Raw genomic sequence first — 14,481 nt, forward strand, 5'->3', positions numbered from 1 at the left:
CTCCAGGCACACATTTGCATATGGAAATGGGCAATGCTTTTTATTCATTCTCATTTCTTTCTTAATGTTAAATTAACTGAGCCAATAAACCGCAGGAAGTATTACTTGAAATCTGCCTTCAATCACTCTTAACATAAAATATTTAAGTGTGCATGGAGAGCATATTTCAGGGGTCTTGCCCTGGAGAACAGCATAGAAAGGGAAGTCAGAATTCTGTGTCAGGTAAGGAAAGCTTTGATGCCGCTCTCCAGCTGGCAATGGGACCAAATGGAAGCGACGTGGGAGCTTTCCACTCTGCTGGGAAGCATCAGAGACGCGGAGAGAGCCAGTAAGGGGCCCGGCCCTCCTGGGATAAACTGCAGATTGAGCCACCTGTCAAATGGGAATGAGACCACCTACTTTTCAGGGACACTGTGAGGACAAGATAATGTATGAGAAAGTACATAAGTTCCTCACCAGCACAGCATCAGATTCACACCAAGTATTTTCAGTGTTTATTCTGATACTTCAACACTATCTCAGTGAAGCTGTGAGTGCCTCTCAGACTATCATCACCTCAGGGTGATGTCAGGGCACAATACTGGCTTTTCAATGTTTTAATGAAGAATGAGGGCTTCCAGCTCTTTCCCTGCTCTCTGGAGCAGTTTGCTGAGCAGTTTAGCATTGGATTTCCAGAGGATAAATAAAAATAATTATTACAATTATTATAAATAATGCCAATGACGTAGACTCATATTCAAATAGATTTGCTTTAAACAGGACTGCAAGGCGGTGCTGTGAGTAAGAACATGACTGTTGTCAGTAGGAGGGGAAAGGGGAGGCCATCCCACCGAGGCTTGGTGGTGGGGCTCTGGCGAGAGCAGAGGTATCTGCAGTGATTCAGGAGATGTGAAGCCCATTGAAACCTGGTCAGCATCTTCTGGGGGCCTTGAGGTGTATCCCTGGCCCCTGTAGCACCTCCCTCCCATCAGACTTCATACTCTTGGATTCTATTTTCTCTGTTTCCTGCTGAATTTCATAAACTCACTCAAAAATAAAGAACAATCTTAAAGGCCTTGGAGGCAAGGACTGGGTCTTAGGAATCTGTAGATCTTTAGCACAGTGTTTGGCATAAACCAAGCAGTCAACAGGCATTTATTAAATGGCCAGTATATGCCAAGCATGTGTTAGCTGCTGGGTGTACAAAAGAAGGAGAAAAATAAAAATAAAAAACACCATCCCAGCTCTCATGGGGTTTGCAGTCGAAGGCTGTTCATAAGGCTGGCAAATTTAACAGTTGTTTGTGCTTTGATGAGTTGAAACTTCCAAATCACTACGTCAATTATGTTTAGTAAATACTGCTGAGACCTCACTGTTAACAGAAGATTCAAATTTGAATGAGGTTCTACTTTAAAGAAGCTTCTAATCTAATAAATCGTATTAACATGCGTACAAATAATGATGGAAGAAACAAGTAACACGATAATCTAAACTCATTACAAGTATTATCTCATTTATTTTGAAGGACAGCCTTATAAAGTAACCCCACTTTACAGGTGAATAAACTGAGGCACAAAGAAGTTAGCCATTTATCATGGTTAGTCACACTGCTCATAAGAGCTAGAGCCAGGATTTGAACCCACAGTTTGACTCTTATGTATTATGTTTCACATCTCCCAGACTTACCTATTACGTTGCACGTCTACCAGAAACAGAGTATAGTAAGAACACAAGGGGAAGAATAATTCCTCCCGGGAAAATTAACCCATCGATTTTTTCTGCATCTATTTGACAAACATTTATTGAATACCTACTATGTGTTGCATGTCGGGAATGCAAAGATAAACTGGATGCATTCTGCTTTGGAGTTTACACTCTGATGATATTAAAAAGAGAGGTATCATGAGGATAACCTCCTTCCTGGAAGGCGGAGCACTTCCCTGGGGCCTTGAAGGATAGATAAGACATTTGTGGTGTGATAGGGCCATCATGGCCTTGTTTCAAATAAATTGCAAAGGTACTAACTTCAGAAAGACGGATAAGCCCCTGTAAATCATTTTCCAGGAAGAGAAGAGCTACTATGTGCCCTTCAAATTTACAGCTTCTGGGGTGAGCTAACTGTAGCTGCCATCCTAAAGCACTGCCTCCCTGACCCCAAAGAGTAGATGGTGCCTACTGGATTAAGAACATGGATTTCACACTGCCCTATCTCTGGGTGCCAATGTCAGTTTGACCTGATTTATGTTTCCCCTAATTTTATAAGAAACTTTCTCTATAGTACAAGAGAAAGAACACGCTGTGCTATAGAATCCAGTCAAGGTCAGGGAAACAAATGAATATCCTTATAGGCTATAGCGTGGAACAAGAACTTTGAAGTTTTAAGTTGCTCACAATTGACATATGCGCCCATGAATCTTCCAGAATTATTAGTTATCTTCTAGAAATAACAGCTTTCACAGGACAGCCTTTACCTCCTACCCATTAGAAATACATATTTTTAGAACTTAAGCAACATACAGAATTTCTGTTTTGAGATATGGGGACTTTTTATTTTATTTAACTTGCATGGTTAGAGAATAACTCATGCTAGAATTTTAAGGATGCTTAAAATCAAATAATCTAAACTTTTGGTTTCATAGCCTATTAAGTGCATGACCAGAGAGCTAAAGTGACTTGCCCAGGGTGAGACCCCTTGTTAAAGTCACCCAACCCACAAGCATTTAGTTAAAATAAACCTGTGTTCCAAAAATCAAGGGCTTTACTTGTCAACATCTGTTTTTGCGAACGTTTCCTCTGCCTGAAATTCATTTCTTTCCCTGTACTGCTTACTTCCCATAGCCAAATTTACCTATATGTTATCAAATGCCCCAAGGAAATGTCTAATCCCCTGAGGGAAATGTGAAATATCTTCCTAGACTGCCAGCAGACTGCTTTCTACTAGCAGGCTTAGCATGGATACTACACAGAGAGAGAGACAAAATATCTAAGGCAGAAACTCCCACAAATATTTGATGGTAGTGTGAGTTAAACCTCTCTGGCAAGAAAAAGCATTTTGGTGTATATATCAAAAGCCACAGACTCGTTTATAAACTTTGAGTCAATAGTCCCACTTTGATGAATATGTCCTACAGAAAAAAATTTAAAGCAATGAAACAACAACACAGCTTTATGTATCAATATGATCATGACCACATTATTTATAAAAATACACCCAAACAACAGTTCTTTACTCCAGTAAGAGAATACTTAAGTAAAGTTTAATTTATACAATCAATGGAATATTATGTGTACTACAATTATGCCTGGAAGGAGTTTGGGCAGTAGCATTTAGTAGCTAAGAACATGAATACTGGTTCCAACCTCAGCTTTACCACTTACTAGCTGTGTGATACTGGGCAAGTTTTCATAATCACTGTATAAGTGTAAATTATTATGATTATTATCATAAGTATCATTATTTACACTAACCTAGGAAATGAAATGTTTATGCTAGATGGAATATATTAACAGGAACAAAGCATGATTTAAGCAAATAATAATGTTTATGTTATGATCACAATCATAACGACATAAAGTAAGCAACCATCATATCAAGATAATAATTTATGTGTCCCCACCCCAGGCTCTAGGCTTATGAAATGTTTTCGTTATCACCTAAGGGCCCCCCCTTTTCCTTCCCCCTTCCCTAGCTCTACCTGCAGGAGGAAGTAATTCCCACAACCAGAACCTCCAAGCAGTAGAAGTGGACACCCAGGCATCTGTCTCTGCTGTCCAGTGAGGACCAGCCGCCTGTACTTTTCCTGAAAAAGATCCAGCATTATGCCACTCACCAGTATCCTGAGACTCTACCCAGATCACATCTAACCATCTTTCATGGGAGTAACTCCATTCAGTGATCAAGGAAACTCTTTAGTCCCCAGGACTACATAGGGGAGCTCTGGATATCTTAGGGGTGCAGTAGGCATGGGTACACCTGACCTCGCTGAGACTCGGTGAAATCAGCTTGGATTTCTCACCACCAAGACAGGGAAGAAGTAGACCCTGTCACCCCTCCATGTTATGGACTGGACCTCCACCATAACTGTGACACTAAATACAGAAGAAAGATGAGAAGGAAATATATCAACATGTAAACAATGATAATCTCTAAATAGTGATATTATGCTATGAGTGATTTTTCTCCTTCCTTTTATTCTTCAATGTTTCCAAAGATTATTTCACTGGTCACACTTTAATCTTCAATAATGGAGAAAAAATAACCTTTTTAAATGTGTGGAAAAAAATGGATCTCCTCAACTGTTTGCAAGAATTTTAGGTAGTATGATGTCAAATAAAAGTCATAATTTGACATTTTTTTTCATGCTAGAAATTTTCCAAAAGAAGTCTCCTGGGTATCAGCAGGATTTAAAAATCAGGGACTTAACTGTGGGAACAGAGAGGATTAGAGATATGGATGACACAAAAAGAAGAGAAAGCTGGCATATTGAGGATATTACTAAAAGCCAACATATTTTTGAAAAACTCATGTTCAGAAACCATTCCAAATATGTACTAAGAAACACTAAACCCTTTAAAATGAGAAGCAAACTTAATACGTCCATATGGTAAGAGTGTAAGATAATTGTTGAAAGGTCATTGTATTATTTGCAACTTAACATTTCTTTTTAAACCTCTCTATAGACCAAAAAAACAAAAACAAAAATAAGCAAACAAAAGAAAAACAGAGTGACTCCTTTAACTGGCTCAAAAGTTTGAAAGATTTGCAATATGTTTACAGGCAGAAAACAAGCAAAACCACCACCCAATATATTTGGGTAAAATGCTGTTTATTATATCCAACTTTGAAAGTGACTAACTCTGTGGACAAACAATGAAAAGATTCTAAATATTCTCCAAAAAAAGTGGCAATCATTTAGAAAGAATGTTCTAGACCTTTGCAAATCTCTAAGATTCATAAATATTTTTAACAACATATTTGAGATCACCTAATGCAGCGACATCTGAGAAATGTCAGGGATCTCCATCAGACCCTTTACAAGCATGAAATTAAGTAGAGTCACACAGAGAGACAGAGCCTGGCTTATTTGCTATTTTCAGTCCTTCACCCAGTTCTGTCCATTCTCCGACCTGAACACTTACTATATCTGTACACTCCTCTCCACCATCACTGCCTCTATAGTGGTCCAAGCTACCACTGTGTCTTGCCTGGATCATTAAGCAAGATCATGGGGCTAAGAGCATGAATTCTGCTTCCAATCTCAGCCTCACCACTTACTAGTTGTGTGACATCGGGCAATTCCTATTTCAATAAAGAATAAAATGTTTCTCTTATTCCTTCCTGCCTCTTACACCTGTCATACTTGCACTGCATGCAAGTGTTTACAGTTGAGGCCATTTCACATACTGATTAAGAGCCCTCGTGCTACATCTACTGTACCCTTCTTCTGAGCCACCCATCCAGCAGCCAGTAATCCTTCCACATATAAATAGAAAATGTCCCCTCCCTTTCTTAACCACTTTAGTGGCTTCCCACTGCTTTACGGATTTAGGCTGACTTTTAAACTTACAAGGTTCCCATCCCCTCCTCTAGTTTCATCCACCATCACTTCCCCTGCTTTCTGTGCTCTAATCATGCTGAGTCTTCTTTCATTTCCTCAAACTTTGGCTTCAAGAGAGCAGGGACCTTTCTCTCTCTCTCTCTCTCTCTCTCTCTGCATCTCTGCCATGGATACAAAGCACCTGGGTTTGCTCATTTCATTTCAGCACCCTGTGAAGTGCCTGGAAAGCGCTGCTATTAATAGTAACATCTCACCTTTACTGACGCCTTACTGTGCCTCAGACACGGTCTTCGAGTGCTTTATTTATATGATCTCACCACAACTCTACGGCATCAGTGCTATTACCGTCCGCATTTCACAGATGAGGATAAAGGTTGACAAAACCAAGGAAGCTGCTCAAGGTTGCAGAGCTGGTGACAGTGGGAACTGGGGAAAGAGGACTCTGGAGTGTGAGCTCTCCCCAGAGATGCTCCATCCACATTTGTTGAATGAGAAATTGAATAACCGTCTGTTTCCAGAGTGCCTAATGACTTGACTCTCAAACGTAAAAGATCCAATTCAGTGTATCAGCAAAACTGAGAAGTATGTCACGTTAATAGTCCTTGGGGTTGCTTGGAAATTGCCAAAGTCAAAAAGTTAAAGCCATGAAAATAGGACTTTTATTAGAGGAGATCTAAGGTCATCTTCCTCAGAGAAGACAAGGTCACATTTATTCCGAGTTTTTCTACCTTTTTCACTTAAGTTGTTGCCTCTTAGAAGGAGGAATCATGCCTCATTCACATCCATCAGTCCTGAATGACAGGTGACACTGGGCCTGTCCCATGGTCAGTGCTCAGAGACAGGCAGTCAGATTGTCTGGTTTCATTACCAGGGAAGATTTTAAGAATCTGAATTTTAAAAAGGAAACTGAAAAACCTAGCAGGGTCTTGAGAACTGACTGTCAGATAACCCTACTGGAAAAAAATCACATGGGTGCAGGTGCATGAATGGTTTCAAGCTCACTCATCGTAGAGAAGGGGAGGCTGTGGAGGGAGGCTCCAAATATAGACGGCTTCTTATAAGGAGGAAGGACATCCTATGATCTCCATCTCCACTCAGAGGTGAGAAAGAGGAGATGGCTTAATTAATTGCTGGGTTTTAAAAAACTGCAGTGCCAGACCTCATATTTTGATAAACCATAAAATGTTTCCCTTATCCATCCCTGGCTTTTGTAGGTACCCATAATTGCACTGCACATGAAAGGGTATAGAGCTGAGACAATTCTGTGTACTGGGTGAAAAGCATGGGCTTGCACCTTGCTCAGACATAATCTGCTTTCTTACCTTTGCCACTCCAAGAAGAATTTACAATAATCTTCTAAGCTTCTGTGTCATAATCTGTAAAAAATGGAATTCTCATAGAAATGAGAAGGAAATGTGACAAAGTATGAGCCCAGTGTCTGGCATATAATTAGGGCTTGATTAATGGCAGCTGCTATTATTTTCATCATCAGTATTATCATTTAATTATTTTTCTGGGGGAGTAAGTATATTTGAGGGGATATGTGTTAACATCAAGCTGCACAAAATCGTCCTTCCAAAAAGAAAGAGAGAAAAAAGCTACCATATAAAAGAAAACATCTTTTCTAAAAGAGCCATCTCACATTGGAACAGTGCACTGCTAGGTAGAAGCTAAGAATATGGACTGTCCAATCAGACTGCCTGGTTCAGTCTAAGCTCTAACCTGTATTAGCTGTGTGGATAGAACAAGTTACTTAATCTTCCTGCATCTTAGTTCATCCATCTATAAAACAGGGTAATAATGGTACTCACTCTTGGCTGTGAGAATTAAACAAGACAATATGTAAAGCACCTACCACAAAGTAGGTGTTCAGTAAATGCTGTTATTTCCCTAGGGATAAGAAGAGGTTATTCAACCTCTTTTTATGCAAAATTTTGGGATTAACCAATCATGCAGGACATGCTCAGAATGCTTTGGGAACAGCTCCAGTTCTTGCACTAAAAGGTAATCTAGGTACTTATATCCACGATCTATTTTAGAGATTTTTAAAACAGAATCCTGGCTACACAGGGACATGTTATTAATATTTGTATAGAACAAGATAAAGAATATATATCTGATTTTATGCTAACACGCCACACAAAGCAGTTGCTAAAATGCATATGCCCTCAAAGCCCCAAACAGACATACACAAATACAGAGAAAAACATGGGGAAAAGAATGTGCATATTTTCCCAGGCATGGAAAATACACACTTTTGTAAAAAGGTAATTAAAACCTGCCTATCAATACAGGCTAACAGGGGACTTCCCTGGTGGTCCAGTGGTTAAGACTCCACGCTTCCAGTGCAAGGGTCATGGGTTCCATCCCTGGTCAGGGAACTAAGATACCACATGCTGTGCAATGTGACCAAAAAAAAAAAAAAAAAAAAAAAATACGGGCTAACAAAATAGACTTCTTAAAGAAATATATTTCCCATGGATTTGTGCTGCCTCTGTGCTCCAATATAATTTTATAACATTTAGTTTACAAAAATTGACTAAGGAGATATTTAGTATATTGCTCTGCAATGCAACATTTAATTTTATAGCATGGATAATGCATTTCTTTTTACAAATGTATCAGTTTCTTGACAGCATCAATAAGCTGCTTCAGTCATTAAACACTATGTGAGAAACAAGTACAGCTACAGATTTCCTTACTGAAACACACAGATTAGTTTTCAGCTCATAAAGCCACTACACGGGTTACTTGCTTGGTGTCTGCAGTCCGTGCACTGAAGTTGGAAAGGAAAGCTCAGCCAACTTGAATGACAGACTGTACACACATTACACCTTTGGATGGATTCTCAGCACCCATCAGATACAGAAGAAAATGGCTAAGATGCACTCGGTGCTCTGCAGGCTCTAGCCCTGTCACCTCACCAGCATCCTCCTCTTCCACTCCAGAATTCCAAGTCCTTCCTGCCTCTGAACGTGCACGCAGGCTGTAACATCATTGCCTACGGGCTGCAACATCATTGTCTGCTTGGCCGCCACCCCTGCAAACCACCATCCTATGTTAAATTCCTATAATATAACATCAACCCTACTGGATTAAAAAAAAAAAAAAGGAACATCAGCTAATTCCTATACCTGCTTCCTGGTTCAACTGACGACTACTTCCCCAGAAACCAGGGGCCTTTGTTGACCCAGAAACTAGGTCAATTTACAGTCACACACTCTCGCGATAGCCTGTATTATTTTTACAGCATGTATCACAACCGTCATTAACTAATTCTTTGAATTGATCTATGTCTTCCCACAAGATTATAAAGACCCAAGAGGACAGGCACCGTGTTTGTTTTTGCTTTGCTTTGGATCCATTGCTTATGCTAATGCCTGACACATAGTAGCCACTCGGTGACTATTTGCTGAGTTAAGTTTCTGTTCTTCTTGACACAACACTGAATGTCAAGGTGTTATTGTCATTATCAGCCTGTTTGGACACGAATTCACAGTGAGAGTGAACACTAATATTATTACAATAAGTGTAAAAGAAAGTGCACATACTTAAGGCCAGATAGATCTGGTTTCAAGTATGAGCTCTGCTACTTACTAGTTTTATATAACTTGAACAAGTAAATAGTTCCTCTGAACCTCACTTCTTTCATGTATTAAATGAGATTTAATACTAGTTTTCTCACACAGCTTTTGTAAAGTTTAAAAAATGAATATAATGCACTTATCACAGCCCCTTACACATTACAAACATTAAGTAGAAATGTCTTTATTAAGATTAAGAAATTGTAGCTCCTATCCCTATCCTGTCTAATATAAAGCTCCATCATTAAGATCATAAACATTGGAATAATGACTGGAATGAAGAGCAGTTGGTTCTTTATCATGAATGATTAAAAATAACTTACATTTTCTAAAAGTTCCCATTTTACTCATACAATTAAGAAAGGCTAAAGAGGAACTCTTCTTTTTTTTTAATTTATTATTTATTTATTATTTATTTTTGGCTGTGTTGGGTCTTCGTTTCTGTGCGACGGCTTTCTCTAGTTGCGGCAAGCGGGGGCCGCTCTTCATCGTGGCGCGCGGGCCTCTCACTGTCGCGGCCTCTCTTGTTGCGGAGCACAGGCTCCAGACACGCAGGCTCAGTAGTTGTGGCTCACGGGCCCAGTTGCTCCGCGCCATGTGGGATCTTCCCAGACCAGGGCTCGAACCCGTGTCCCCTGCATTGGCAGGCAGATTCTCAACCACTGCGCCACCAGGGAAGCCCGAGGAACTCTTCTTGACAAAATATTTGTTTTTAAATCAGTTCTTATCTTGTCACTGAGGAAGAGTGGGAGTAATGAAGAGCCGGAAGGGGAAACATTTTAAAAATCATTGTATGAAATGAAAAAAAAGTGTTACATTCAGAAAATATGTATTTAAACTATTCTTTAGGCTTTAAGGGACAGTATAGGGTGAGGAAGAGAGCTTTGGAGTTTGAGCTGTAATCAAAGAGAAGTTATACCAATTGCTGGCTATGTGACCTTGAGAATGTTACCTTACGTTTCTGAATTAATAAAACAAGGATAATTATGATAAATTACACTTGCTCCAAAGAGCAGATGTAAAACTGAAATAAAAGTATACATATGTTACGTGTTTAACATAGTGTGTGGCGCATAGTAAATTTTCTGAAAAATGGGGGCTCCTTGGGCTTGTCTGAAGGTTAAGTCTACCTAGGAACTTTGCTTTCTTCAAGGCATTTTAGAGCCTCATTGCTCAACAATACTCTTCCTTTTGATGAAATTCCTATAATGTGGTCTCAACCCCATGGGATGATCAAAAGAAACATGTTTGACATACAGCACCTAAGCAGTTCAAAGAGGAAATTAAACCATTCACTGTGTGTATAATTAGAAATAATGTCAGCAGCTTATGATTTTATCAAAAGATAATGTCATAAGAAAATGGTTTCCCACTGCTAAATAAAACTTGAAAGTAAAGTTGAAGAAGTGGTAGTATGTTGGGGAGGACGGAGAGAAAAGGAAAACAGAATTTTATAGAAATGAAATAAAAAATAATCTCTTGACGCTCTCTTCTTTCTAGAAGACAATAATCTTGGAAATGGAATCACATGCTCTATGGTGAGAGAATAAGACACTTATTGATTATTCCTTATAGAGATATTTGATGCCGTTCCATCACGTTTCAATACCTATATACACTTCAGGCATATTTCTTCAAAATCTGACAAAGAAATACAGGGTCTTACAGGTCACATTTCCCCTGCATGATCTCCTAGAAGCCCTCACAGAGGGAGAGTTTAGGGAGGCTTAATTTGCCCTCATTCTCAGCAGCTTTCTTCCTTCATGTCTTAGCTCAGCACCTCAATTTTCGAGTCAGGTTGGCTTCCTTTTACACAATGTTGATGCTACATCCACCAATATTGTTATCTTTGATAACTCCATACCGTGATACATTATAGCCTCCTTTACATGCAGACTCTCCTTTAAGCTTTACAACCACCTCAGGAGGTATTTACTGTTTTATCCCCATTTTATAGATGAAGACACTGAGACTCTGAGCAGTTGAATAACTTTCTCAAAGTCCCTCAGCGGTAAGTGACAAGGCCAAGGTTCCAACCTAGAGCTGTCTGATTCTACACAGCCCATGGTCTTTCCTACATGAGTTTAGTAATGCTAAGCACTTGGTTTCACACAAGCTTTTTGTTTAGTTTGGTTACTACCCGTGACCAAGAGCTCTGAATCCTTCTGAGTCAAAATAAGAATAGAGAACCATACTCACTTAATAACTTTAAGAAATTAATTCTGAATGCTAGTTTTACTTGCTTCTGTCACTGACCAATTAAAAATTGATCTTGGGTTCAACTTGACCATTTGAGCTGCAGGCTGCTGAATTGTGGTTCAATCTGCTAGTTTAAAGCAGTGGTTCAGAAGAACCTCTCTTCTGAAAAAACATAAAAAAGCTTTTGGCTTAGAATTAAAGCTAGGGAAATGCATCACCACATTTTATCATGGTATAGATCACAGAGTGAATGCTTCTGTCCTGGGCTGGCTTTTGAGGGATGTGGTTAGATTTCTGCCTCATTGCTGTAGATAGATGTTCAGAATAGACTGCCTAGAAAGGAATCATGTCTGCCTGAGTTCAAAACAATTACATATTCACCATGAGCCACTGTTCTTTACGTGTGTGTGTGTGTGTGTGTGTGTGTGTGTGTGTATCTGTAAATATGTATGTGTGCTTGGGAATGGGTACAAAATAATTTTGTAAAAGGAAAAAGGAACTGTCCTTTTAATTATTTTTTCCTGTTATCTGAATTTGCTTTTATCTCATTAAAAAACACACACACACATGCATGTATGTATTAGGGGCTAGCTGCAAATGGAGTAAATGGAGTATTTCCATCCATAACAGATCAGGTATAAATCTATTAAAGCTTCATGGATACTAACATCTTTTAAATTTTAATTAGCCAAAGAGAAGTCAGTGTTCACAACCATGACACCTTTCGGGAGAAAATTGTATCCCCTGATGTAGAGTCACTAAGGGCCATTCAAGCAGAGCAATAATGCAGCAATAATGCAGTCAGAGTGTTCATTTTTAGAGCAAATATCCAAAGAAACATATAAATAAATTGCATAACTGAAAAGGAAATAATGAGAAAAGACACACTGTCAACATCCTAATTCTTCATAGAACAAACCTATAGTGAAAGAATCTAATTTCCATTCATGGCATAAAATAAAATTTAAAAAACTCAGACCCCTTTTATGCCTGATGACTTTGGCTTCTATTGTCCCTAAATGTTATTACATCTCAGAGTCACAACGGTAAAGTTGAAAGATACCACTGCTAATAAAAAAAAAAAACTTCCACAGAATCAGATGGGAAAAAAAATATTCCCCTCTTTCACCTGAAGTATAAATAACCTTGCAGTCATAATTTCATACACTTTCTTATAATCTCCTTATCTCTGATTCTGGCATGAATCCAATTGCAGAGTACAACCTATGATAAATGAGAGAATGAGCTTTCTCATTTATTAAATGAAGTCAATGAGAGTTTCATCTGGCAAAGCATCACTGAAAGGAGAGAATCGAGGATGTTAATTTCAAGGAGAAGATTGCCTTCAGAACATCCAACTCAAAAGAAGATAAAAAGGTTGATATTCTGCAATTAGTGCAGAAGCTCCTAGTGCACAAACAGAAGTTTCCTGAACTTCCCGTCATCACCATTATTATACTTTGGAAAGAATCAGAAAGGAGATGCTTGCGAACTCATGAGCAAGTCGAACTAGTCGATGCAGTTTATGCTCAGATTTTCAGCTCTACTTCCTAACATGATTTATTGGGTGCACCTTTATTCCACCAGATGTATCACTAAATTGATCCACTTGTATGGATGAAATGACCCATCACATCAGGAGATTGACCAGCTGCTCCAATGAGTTGATTAATTGTTTCAGTTATATTGACAATTTGGCTTGACCCAAAGACTTGGCCTTTGCAGATTCAGAATGCTGAGTGTCATATCCAAATGAAAAACACTAGGCTCCAATAGATAAAAGGTGCAAGGACATGGGCAGGCATTTCAGAGAAAAGGAAACAACTGGCTAATCAACATAATTTCAGCCTCATTAGTAATTTAAAAAAAAAAACATTAACAAGTACCAGTTTTCACTAGCCAAATTAGCAGACAGAATTGATGCAAAATAATTCATATCCCTTGACCCACTAATTCCACTGTGAGTATGGTCTCGTCGGAAAACAATCAATATGGAAAAATGTGCACTAAGATATTCACTGCAGTGTTAGTTACGATTATGAGAATTTGGAAACTGAAATGTCCAAAAGTGTGTGAAAGGTTAAGATGATTGTAAATGCTCAAAATAGAAAAACATGCAGCTATTTTCTTAAAATGATGCTTATGAAATGTTTATAAGAAATGTAATATATACATAAAATCTATATTGCCTTAGACTATGCAGTGGATACAGTTTGATAGCCTCTGTTCACCACATGGCTTTGTAGCATGACACTTTTTCTCTGCTATTTATCATATTCTCTTCATATCTCTTGGAAACGTCCTTTTGATAAACACATTGCTGCATTTTACTTGCTAGAATGGCAATAATGATTAATTTGAATGCATTTATGCTTGTCATCCAACAGGCATCAAATGATTCTCTAAGTACCCCTAGAATCTATGTGCTTCTCAAGTCTTTTGCAGTGTAACGATCCTTTAAATAGCAGATTTTTACTGCTAAATTAAATTTCAAATTCAATAACCATAAATAAGGAATAACACATCTTCATCTGCACATTTTTCACACTGAGCTCAGAGTAAAACATCATTTCTTATTTTCTTGATGCCTCCTGTCATTCCCAAGGAAAGATTGACCATACATTCAGAGAAGAAAGTTAAATGTTACTTCAAAATACAATTAAGCCTCAAGGTTTGTCTCTTAGAACAAATGATTGCACCCTGGGAATTTTGGTGGCTTAGTAAATCTTGGTGATCAAAGTGGCTTTCTATTACCTAACAAATAAAATTTGGACTCTCTTGTGTAGCACTGAAGACCTTCTCCACTGTGCTTCCTATACATGGGTCCATCTTCTTCCCGTATTGCTTCCTCACATAAATGAAATGTCTTAAAAGACCAAGATATCCAATGTTTTACTGTCCTTTCTTACACCATATTCTTTGTCCTGGAATGCCTCTTCCTATCTTCCACCGCCACATTCCTAAGAGGAATGACTATAAATTTATTGGGGGCCTCCTATGTGCTGGGAACTTTTGGAGGCACTTGGGATACACCTTGAAGCAAAGCAGACAAAGATCCCTGCCCTCACTGGAGTCTGCATCCCTGAATAGGAGAGACAGACGATAAACAATGGAGAATAATTAAGCAGAGGATACAGAATATAGAATATTAGAAGGTGAAA

General features: G+C 38.7%; 1 protein-coding gene across 3 annotated transcripts in view; it reads right to left on the reverse strand.

Moving 5' to 3' along the window:
- The window catches only part of NELL1 (neural EGFL like 1), an 866,104-nt gene that overhangs the window by 267,027 nt on the left and 584,596 nt on the right, over positions 1 to 14,481 (reverse strand). The gene's annotated exons all lie outside the window — the stretch shown is intronic.

This window comes from Balaenoptera borealis, assembly GCF_965194805.1.
Source record: "Balaenoptera borealis genome assembly, chromosome: 11".
Taxonomy (NCBI): domain Eukaryota; kingdom Metazoa; phylum Chordata; class Mammalia; order Artiodactyla; family Balaenopteridae; genus Balaenoptera; species Balaenoptera borealis.